Below are 9,897 nucleotides of genomic sequence, written 5' to 3'. Positions count from 1 at the left end.
GCCCCAAAATCACAAATACTTTCTTATTCCATCTACCCAGTTAAAATGTTGAACTCCAACCCATGTTCAATAAGGCGAACATCCAACTTATTTACTTACAAATCTAAGGGGACGGCGAAAGCAAACACATTCTGGCTAGGCTTATAAATGCCTTCGGGCAGACAGCCTAGTACTCACCTATGTAAATCACATGCACCCATACCTCTCACCTGTACAGATTTTCGCAGAATGTCCACATTTTTAACTCATATTTTAGTCTGTTGCTTATAACATTATGCTTTTCTGGCAAATCATTGAGGAATAAAGTCAGAAAATAATGACAGACGCCAGAGTGTTGGACTTCATACCCATCAGAAAACTTATGTTAATGCAAAAGCCTGTTATTCTATCAATGTTATAAGTTTGTAAGAGCAATATTTAAAAATGTCCCTGTTGTTGGGCCTTTGTCCAGATTTCTTACTCTAAGAGGTTGAAAAATACCTATGTACTCAAAACACTTCTGCAATCGAAGAAAAATTAATGCTAAACAAGCGTTGCACTCAAACGAATAGTTCAAAAACGACAGCACCTCGTTTCCTGTTATCCGACTGTTTCATTTCCGGGTCTAAGTGTAGCCACCATATTTTTGTCTATCGACGGAAACCATTCGCGGCGGGAGCAGAGCAGGTATCAGAATCAGAAGTGAAGTGAGTAAGGTTTAATTTTTTGAAATGTTTAAATAGTTGAAGTATATATCATAAGTGCTTAATTCTGATCTCTGAATCGGTCCAAAATAACGTTAGAAAGAGCTGACTGGATGGTAATTTGGAGATGAAATTTCGGAGATATTTTAATTACTGAGGAGGCCTGCTGTTGAGGAAACTGGATTTATTGGTTTATAATTGAAGGTCGGATTTGGGTTGTTACATTTTTCACTTTGTTTGGGATTTTGGTGCCTATCTTGTTATTGAAACGTAAGGTGGACATGTGCTAGTACATTTATCTTTCATTGTAGCTGTAATCTACTCTTGATGATAAGGTGGGAAGTTCATTTGAAAACCTGAACCTTTTTCTAGTGTAGAGAGAGAGTGTGTGTAACTGTTTTCTTCTCCCCGCCCCTTTCCTGCCTCGTTAGCCTCTTAAGTTCACGTTGTCAAAGACTGCATGCTGGTTTTATTCCTTTGACATTATTCATGGGAATCGGTCTGTACTTAGTTGCCTGAAGTGTAAAAATTTTCATTGCCTGCCAGATCTTGATATGATAGGAATACGATTGTGCATGAAGTGATGAACAAAAAGTGTCCTATTTGTTGTATCTCTGTCTGCAAGGGTTCGTGGATTTTGCTTGTACTGAAGTAAACAGACAGTTGTCATGTTAAAATATGGTTTTAGTTGTATTCATGTTGCTTGACATTTCAATGGTAGTTATCTTTTTTAGTGCCTTATGCTGGATTTTTGTAAAATTGTCTCGTTGATTTTACATCATTTGAGTAATTTTAGTGTGTAGTGTATGCTGTTGCAATTTTTTTGTGAGGCAGCGAGACAGAGTTCCAGTCTATTTTTTTCCCCTTGTTTGTCAGTTTTGCTCCCCTTTTAATGTGTGGCCTGTTCCCCCCCCCCTACATTAATTCCCTGTACATTTTTCTCCATGAGATAAGTATGCTAGGGGAGATGCATTCTTTTTGGCAGTTAGTTTTGTATGTCATAGTTATATCCAGAGGAGGGGTTGTCATCCATGCTGCTAGTCCTGTTCTTGTCACAGTGGCAGATGTCAGGGCAGCCCCGGTACCGATCCCGCTCATGTATGTTTCCGTGTAGCTTTGTATATTTGGGGGGAGGGTTTTGGTGCATGTGCTGTTTATCGTGAGTGAGAGCCCCTGATTTGGCCTTATAGCTGTTGGCAGTATTCCCTGTGATATCCAGTCTGTTGTAGTGAGCCAGTGTTTACTCTTCCTGCCCACCCTCTTCAGCTAACTCATCCAGTGCCTGGGTTGTGACTAAGTTTTTATTCTTGTCCGTCACAGAAACCTCTAGTTCTGTTGTCATAGTTGATTTGTTATATGTGACGTCAGTAGTGTGAAATGCTTTGTTGTTGCAGAATGAGGGGGTTCATTTCAGGGTCTTTTGAACAGATTCTTACTGTAGCTAAAAAAAAAGGTGGGGGGGCTTATTAAGTGCCTGTGACATTAAGCAAGAAACACAGCCTTTGAATGTTTTGGAATATACTGGGTGGCATATATTACCAGTTGTGCTTAAAGTAAGCAGTGTGTTGAGAACTGCCATTCTTGAGTGGAGAGAAACTGCCGGTGGGGGGGGTCAGTAGTTATGACCTTATGCATTCATGATGTGAGGGCAAAGTACATTATGGGCCCACGAAGGTTTTGTCCAGACAAAATCACACTAGTGTGAATGTCCTGTCAGATTGTGTCGTGAGAACAAAACAAAAAAAAATTGGTATATGTCAACCTCACGTTTGCTTAATAGTGGGGAAAGGACGTGTATCCCAATCCCACGTACTCTCACTGGCACAGTTGACCAGCTGATCTCTCAAGTGGATAGCTGTCAACCATTCAGGCGTAATTGGGGGACATTTGCTTTCACTTCTCTTCTTGTTCTTCCTCAGAAATACCAATATTATTTTTTTCCATTGATCCCTTTTTCTTTATACTTAACGCTGTTCTTCTTCCGTCAGGCTGTATTACCACTTCACTCTCTCAGCTCTTGACTAGGTGGCAGATAAATTGCTCTCCTTGCATTGTCATAACTTCTCACACATCTCTATGTAACACAAATTTGGAGGTGGTTGTGCGGTTAACACTTCTCTAACCTAGGTGGCTGGTTCCCTTGCCATCCCTGAATTGATCCTCACTCCTTGATAGCCTATATGTCTGCCACCTAGCTTTCAGAATTTGTAAAAACTTAACTGACAATATCCACTCTAGCTCTTGTCTTTCTCTCCATTTTTCCAGTCTAACAGGAAATAGGAATTTTATCCTCAGCCACTGTAGTTTTTAGGATCATGTATTGTCTGTCTTTTTCTCCTCTGGTCCTTCTTTCGTTTCCTTAGCCTAAGTGGCAGCTGGGCTGTTACTCTTCAGACCTAGGTGGCAGGTAGGTCTCTCTGTTGTAATCCTAGCATATCCTAGTTACCTGACCTAGGTGGTGAGTAGGACACCATTCCACTCTCAGGGCTGCTTTATATACTAATCAACTCAGATTTCACTTGGGCTTATAGTATTATTTTCTATAACTGACATTTTAGAATTGTAGCCTTTTACACTTTGATGGTTCTTCCGCAACGTACTTAATTTGTCATTCTTAACTCTCTCTAAGCTATTTGTCATATTTAAGCATTTTTTTTTTCATTTCTGCTCGTCACCGTTGCTTTATCCTACATGCTTTATCTTATAGATCACTCCCCCATTACACCTATGCCTTTTTGTCAATTTGAACCATATTCCAGTTAATACTTAATTGCTTTTTTTAAACCTATGTAAAAAACTTGGTAATTTTTCTATATACACTACAAAGGACAAAAACAAATCTGTGATCTAAAACTCTTCCAAAAATGGCTGTTCTATCTCTGGTCAAAGTTTTTTAAGTCTGACAGTTGCTTGAACCCTTGCCTCATTGGACAATACATCTCAGTCCATTGGCGCAGGCCACACAACAATGTCACAACTAGTTGTGGTGACCTTAGATTAGGCTGCATAAACTCATGTAGCATTAACAATAAAGGCACTGTCTTTGAGTCTTGGATTGTTACTGAAAAAGCTCATAATTTAGCTATTACTGAAACTAGGTTAAGGGGTGGTACCTGCCCCTCTACCTCAATTCACTGAAACTACAAATCTTTTGTGACAGTGGACCAAGAGTAGATGGGGAGTGTGCTTCTCAAAAATAACTTCTGTGAGCTGCATGACTCCACCACTTCTATTTAATTAAACCTCAAATCCCTTAACTTTGTAATTCACAATCTGTCTTTAGATAACCATATGAAAAGGTAAGAGTGAGTTGAGGGTGAGACGAAGTTTGGACTGCAGGTTAGAGACTGCCTTCTCTATCAGGGATTGATAAGTGTCTAGATAAAAGGAAAGTGATAGGGAGTGGAAATTAAAAGGGCCAGCTCTGATTAAGTTTTTAGTTGTCTAGAACAGAAGATGTAGTTATAAACAGGGTAATCAGTAGGGTATGTAAAATATTGCATAACTACAATTAAAACAGTTTGGGCACATTTGGGAGGAGAGACTAGAAAGAATTTATAAAGAAACAGTTGAGTGACATCTTTATGGCTTCCAAATTTGCAAAAAAAAAAAGTCTAGAAGGTTTCGGAGTTTTGCATGAAGTGTTCGCACAGGTATTTTTATACATCAAGCAGATTTCATAGGTAGATATATATTTTTTTTCCTCCCTGGAGGGAAAGGGGTAAATGGGAACATTTTGTTTGGAAAAGTAATGTGTTGGCAGATTGTACATATTCCCCACAGACTACTTACTCTCTCAAATGTTGGAAATCAAATGATTGTAACTAATATCTGAATTTCTTTGACACAGTAAGGCCTTGCTAAGTTTAATGCTATTGTCTGCCAAAAAAAGCAGTTGCTAGAAAATATAAATTGTAGAAATCCAAACCTCTAAGCCAGCTGTAAGTGAATTATTGAGTGTTGTAAAAGAGAGAAAATAATTTTGACGTGGTATCTTGAGAAAAGGGGTGTGCAAATTACATAGAAATTAATTTTGTGGGCATATTGCATGCAAAATAATGTTGTATTGAGTGAAATTTAAAGGACAGCAGGACTTGTGTTGGAGTGAATGACAATTGTTAGAAAAAGGTGTATAGTTACATGACAACAGTGGGATTCTTTTATTAAATGCTCAACTTTTGTCTTTTTTTCTCCCTGTCTACTGTCTCTGCTATGAATAAACAACAATATTTTATTTATTTATTTAGTTTACATTTGTTAACCGGGATGGTCCGACTGGACAAGGTCCATTTTCAGCGGAGGCCCAGGGAGAAAAGCTCCACGTGATATAAAAAACATGCAAGACAATTTTACATAAAATACAAAACATTATCGCCATTTGTTCAATAATAAGTTACATTGAGAAGAAAAAAAAACATTATCACCATTTGTTCAATAATAAAAAGTTACATTGAGAAGAAAAAAAAATAAAAAATCATATACATACATAAGTTAACTACATAGATAGTAAAAGGCAAGATTGGTTCACTTTAGGATGCTGTGTTTACAGAGTGTACAGTAGTAAGAGAGAGGTAAAAAAAGGAATGAAGTACAGATATAGTATTATGTAATACATGGACACAGCCATGAACCTCTAAGATATGATTTTAAGCAGGTATTTGGAGCAGAGGTCACAGATAAGGGGAGGTTATTCCAGCTTTTAGCTATAGAGTGTGAGGAAAGCGCTTTGCCTGCAGTGTTGTTGTCTGTGGAGATAGAGAAGGGATTTACTGGCAGAACGAAGAGGACAGTTTGCTATATAGTGTGTTAATAGTTGCTTTAGTTCTGGGATTTTGTCAGGGTATTTTAGAATATTATATGTGATGACTAGTTGGTGGAAAGTTAGTAGTTGTGAGAATTCCAGCCACTGAAGTTCCCTTAGTGGTAGGCAGTGATGGGTTCTGTAGTTGGGAGCTGGTAGCAAACTTGGCCACTTTAATACAGCATTTATCAACTGTTTCTCTCCACTAGAGCAGTACCTTTTAATGTACTGTGGTGGTTTCACTTTCAAAAAACTTCTATCCTGCCCTGGAAAAGATTGCTGCAGTCTCCAATTCATTGATGTTATCAAGGCCACTGTATACAGGTAGTTTTCTGGTAATTTCTCCCCCAAACGGAAATCACCATGACTGTCTTAAAAACCCACCCATGCTGCGATGTCGCAGCTCCCTGGTTCTTCCCCTACCCATACAGAAATTAAAGGCTAGAACAAGGAAACAGTACATGAGTCAAGTCTCCTGCTGTGAGCTGTCAATCGTGGCAGATAACCGCCCAAATTACCCTTAGGACTTTGGCAGCTAAGAAGTTAGGTGTGAAGGGGGGTGGGGAGATGAGCCATAGTAGTACACTTCAGGCTTCACAGAATACTGCAGTTTAGCCATTCTGAAAATAAGCAACAGTAAAAAGCGCTTTAAAAGTCTGTTCTGTGGCATGTGCACTGTTTGTTTTAAGTAGTCATTGAATGGAATGAAATGTTACTTAAAACTGACTGAAGACAGTAGTGTATGCATGTGCAATCAGTGCAGTGACAGGAGCTTCAGGAAGAAAGAGGCCTGCTTGATATAATTTTTTACAGACAAGCATTGCTTTGTGGGATTACATATTGTCAGACTAAACAATCAGAATTACTTCAAGATGCCAGACCCCATGTGGTCAGACTCAGAAATTATTTGAAAACCTGTAAATAGTCCCAGAGCTGTGTTAAAATGTAGGAAGCACCAAGCCATGATGAAATAAATATGTTTTTCTGAGTCTGTGGCTGCAGTTTTCCTTTAATGTTGCCAGTGGTTTTTCTGTTGTTGTAAATGTATGTAGACCCACACCATTGTTTTGGTGTGTAAAGTTAATAAAAGTTTTGAAAGGTATTGGTACAGAAATAGCTTTCGTTTTCTTTTAAAAATGTTTATAGCATTATCTGTGAAGCATTTGTATGCAGGCGAACATGTAGGGCAATTTTTGAAATTGGCAGGAGAGTCAACACTGCCATAAGTCATGGAAAGATTATTCCACTGATTTTAAACTGTGGTTTGTAGAGAGATTTGGTGGTCATGGGGAATTTCTTGGTGAGGGGGTTGCTTCCCTAATGGGGATAAATCTTTTCAGAGGAAGTAGTATCTTTCATTTAATATGCAAGATATCAGAGAGCCAAGTAATAAGTGATTTGTTTTCTTTTACAGGTGCCTACTTTAGCTTTCACATCAGAAGACGTGAGAAGTATTTTCAGAAGGGGTAGTGTCCTTCATTTAATATTTTAAATATTGGAGAGACAAAGCAAATGGCTGTTTCTGTTACATGTACCCAAATTGGCTTCTGCAAAATAAGGCAGTAGTGAGTCTGGGAGTCAGCAAGCACTGCACATCTATAGAATTTTATTTTCCATGGTCTGTAATCATTTAGTGCTGTAGGAGGAGTGGCGGGCAAGGAAAGGAAGACTACCAGAGTTTGGGTAAAAAAAAAACATTTTTGGCCAGTGTCTTTAGTTGAGAAAGGACAGTATAATCTGCGTGAGGAAAAGAATTTTAAGCAAGCAGTCAAGACTGACACTTCAGCATTTATAGTTTTTTTGTGATTATTCAGTAGTTTGCTGGACATGACCTACTGGCAAAGATTGTTGAAGGATATGACACTGATTGCAGACTAATATGGCATTTGGTTTCCTGAAGAAACATTCATGTCTGAGTAGAACAGGGTATTTTAAAGAGGGAAGGTTGTAAGGTTTCATTGCTGCATAAGTAGAAGATTAGGGGGGGCCTAAAACAGCACCTTGAGGGACCCCCGGTATTGACTGTTCCAAGTGTAGTTAAATGGTTATGTGAACTTAAAAATGTTGTGCAGTACTGTGAAAATGAGTGTTTTAAAGTTGTTTATCAAGCCTGTGAATGCAAAGATTTTGATTGATTGTTGATAAAACTAGGACATTTGAAACAGAGATGCCAGTAACAATAATAATACTGACTTTTCAGTAGATGAGAATTGGTAGCAGAGGGTAGAGCAGTAGTGCTACTGGTTTCATTTCTGAAACCATGTCATTTGGAAGAAGACTATATACTTTATAAAACAAGATTTTTCAAAAATCTTGGCCAGGGGACAGAGAGTTGAGAAATGCCCATAAGTCCTCATGGGTTTTGGGGGATGGTACTTTGGGATGGGGGGGGTGGCGGCAGTGATGATGGAACATTTTAGAGCTTGTTGGAATGTATGTGTATGAGGGATAATTTGTCTATGTAAGTAAGAGTATTAGCAATTTTGTTAGTGGCTTTAGTAAGAAAAGTAGAGTAGAGCTCTGATTTGTTTAGTAGATATTTTAGTTTTCTTTACAGAGATTCCTAAGTGGAAGGTTGCTACAAGAGGACAGAGTTGGGGTTCTGGAAGATTTTAATGATGTTTGGAAGTTATTGGAAAGACTAAATGGGTTCATAATTTCTGTGATCCACATGACTAGGAAGGAAATGTAGTCTGTAGAATCGCCATTGTTAGTACAACCAGCTACAACGGGAGAGTGAAAGGTGTTTGGCGATGTGATCTACTTTTAATTTTTTTCCAAAATTATTTAGGATTGCTATCAGCTGAAATTTGCTTTCTAAGTAAGTAAATAGAGGGATGTGGTGATTGTTCTAGTTTTTCTTAAATTGAGGTAACTTTGTTGCAGAGCGTTTGTCATTCAGGTTTTGTTTTCAGTTGGACCAAGCCACAATTTGTATTACGAGCCAAGAGTAGACCTGTCCCCTGAGTGTTTAGCATAAGCATGGGAATAGGGTATCTTGAAAAGTGGAGAGAGTGTTGATTGAAGAAAGATAAGGCAGCAGTAGGATCATCTAAAATGTAAATGGATCAGTCTGAGACTACCGCTTTTTATTGCGAGGAAACTGCTACTTTGGGAATGGATGAGGTTGAAGTTTAATAGTCTTAAAGGAATCTGTCAGTAATTGAGAACTAGTTAGTGATCCCTTAAAGAATTAGGCAGACGGGTAGTATTTTTGCAGTAGTGTAATATATGTATTACGAGATCTAGTGTGGCATGGTTACCACTTTTAAAATTGGGCCTGGTTGTTTGTTTCACTAGTTGCTCAAGACTGAAATACAGGAGCATTTTATTCAGTTACTTAGACTCTGGCCTAATGCATCAATATCAAGGTCAACAAGTATTATTGTGTGTTTACCGCACCTATTGGGAAGTAATTCTAATATGATCTCATTGATAGTACCAGTTGAGGAAGGGGCTGGGATATAACTGATTGTAGTAGTTTCTTTACTGATTTTCCTCCAGTAAATTCCAGCCCCCATCTTGCCTATTTTCAGTACTCCTACATGGAGTAATCCCTATTGGTAAAGTCTAATTTTTACCATTTCTGTGTTGGCCTAGTTCTTGGAATGCTCCCTGCTGCAGAATATAAATGTAATGTTCTGTATGATGGTTGCTGTCTTTTGAAGACCTGCATCCAAAATCCTGCTTTCTTTATTTCTTGGGGACCCCCCCCCGTTTCGCCACACCTTTCCTTTCCACTTTGATTTTTAACTTTCTGCTTGTGTTATTTATGTAAGCCGCAACTGCATACCTCAACTGTATCCCTCCAAATTGAGTAATTCTAAACCATCTTGTTATTTGGGGAGAAACAACTTGCCCCACTTAACTCTTCCCCTTCCAAATAAATTCCTTCAACATTTTACTTTGGTCTATAACTTGTCTTGTGGTGGATTAAAAAGAAATGTGGCTGACCCGTACGTAAAACTAAAGACATTAGAAGCATTCACAGCTTGTATTTTTCTATCTATATCCATAATCGAGAGCTTCCAATATTTCAATTTTTGTATCTTCTTTTTAGTGGCTTTCCTGAATCTTTAGCTGCTGCAGTAGAATCCATGCACCCAAGGACTTTGTTTTGCTCAAGTGTGTGTGTGTGTGTGTGTGTGTGTGTGTGTGTGTGTGTGTGTGTGTGTGTATATGTATATGTATATGTATATATATATGTATATATATATATATATATATATATATATATATATATATATATTGCTGAATTATTATGTTGTACAGTTATAGCCTTCATCTTCAGTAATTTTATTTACTGAAAAGAATTGAAACTATTTCAAAATGTTCTTATAGTACTGTAATGTTTCGTTGGATTCATCAAAATAATGTAATTTGTGAATGCAGCTAACTTTTCTTGATTGCCAA

General features: G+C 38.0%; 1 protein-coding gene across 5 annotated transcripts in view; it reads left to right on the top strand.

The window, feature by feature from the left end:
* Window positions 1–603: 603 nt before the first annotated feature.
* PNISR (PNN interacting serine and arginine rich protein) overlaps window positions 604–9,897 on the top strand; it is an 873,711-nt gene continuing 864,417 nt past the window's right edge. For 4 of the 5 annotated variants that reach the window (XM_044065876.1, XM_044065856.1, XM_044065842.1 and 1 more), the window contains exon 1: window positions 604–686. The gene's annotated coding sequence lies outside the window, so the exon portion shown is untranslated. The remainder of the gene's footprint in view (window positions 687–9,897) is intronic. The other variant, XM_044065848.1, reaches the window with a different exon arrangement.

The sequence above is a fragment of the Protopterus annectens genome, chromosome 1.part0 (genome assembly GCF_019279795.1).
Source record: "Protopterus annectens isolate FY-2018-M chromosome 1.part0, PAN1.0, whole genome shotgun sequence".
Lineage (NCBI taxonomy): Eukaryota > Metazoa > Chordata > Ceratodontiformes > Protopteridae > Protopterus > Protopterus annectens.
Note: the sequence above shows the minus strand (reverse complement) of the source record. Positions and strands in the feature narration are given on the sequence as shown.